This window comes from Chionomys nivalis, chromosome X (genome assembly GCF_950005125.1).
Source record: "Chionomys nivalis chromosome X, mChiNiv1.1, whole genome shotgun sequence".
In the NCBI taxonomy this organism is placed as follows: Eukaryota; Metazoa; Chordata; class Mammalia; order Rodentia; family Cricetidae; genus Chionomys; species Chionomys nivalis.
This window is the reverse complement of record NC_080112.1, coordinates 76,895,680-76,896,631: the sequence shown is the minus strand read 5'-3', so window position 1 is coordinate 76,896,631 and position 952 is coordinate 76,895,680. Positions and strand designations below refer to the sequence as shown.

Here is a 952-nt window from a genome sequence, read left to right as displayed (position 1 = left end):
GGCCTGCATGCTGGTGTCTCCGCCCACCACTTGGGCCTGCACGCCGGTGTATTGCTAAATGTGTTTTAATTCAAATAGTATTGTATCAAATTTCCCCCTCCTTTTCCTTCTGCCAGCCCTTCTCAGGTATCCTTCCTTGAACTCTTCTTGTATGCTCACCTGAATTAAAGTTGATGGTCTCATTTTCTTTGATTATCATGTCCAGCAAATGCTATTTAAGCTGCCAAGATAGGTTAACAAACAGTCCTATCCTGCGGCAAAATCTAGGAATCAGAACAATGACTAACAGTTATTGTCATGTATAAAAAATGAATTAAGTAGCTTTGCACAGTGGCAGTATCGTAGCCAATGAGGTTTATCCAAGGCATGATTATTGCTAATTGAAAAAATGAATTAAGTGATAGTTATTGTGGTTAGTAGCCAATGGCTGTCTAGTTGAACTTAGGGTCCACTCAACAACATGGAAATCATGCTTGGAAATTACTCCTGGGGTTTGTGAGGTCATGGAATTTTAGAAATATTAAACATCAATATTTTTCTAGAGCAACATATTCCTTACTATATTCTAAATTGTATCCTTATATGTGTAGTTACCATCCTTCATCCAAGGCTACTTGTTTCTTCATGGCTGCTCATCCCCAAAATAACCACATGGAAACTGTATTAATTAAATAACTGCTTGACCTATTAACTCTAGCTTCTTATTGGCTAGCTCTTACATCTTAATTTAACCCATTTCTATCAATCTGTGTACTGCCATGTGGCTGTAGCTTACTGGGTAAAGTTCTGTCCAGTATCTGTCTCTGGCAGGGCTACATGGCTTCTTCTCTGACTCTGCCTTCTTTCTCCCAGTATTCAGTTTAGTTTTCTCCCTTCCAGGCCCAAGACAGATTCTTTATTAACCAATGGCATTCACAGCATACAGAGGGGAATCCCACATCACCTTCCCTTT

General features: G+C 39.5%; 1 pseudogene; it reads left to right on the top strand.

Annotated features, from left to right (window-relative positions):
• The first annotated feature begins 319 nt into the window (after positions 1-319).
• Positions 320-499, top strand: LOC130868766 (U4 spliceosomal RNA; annotated as a pseudogene).
• The last annotated feature ends 453 nt before the right edge of the window (positions 500-952 follow it).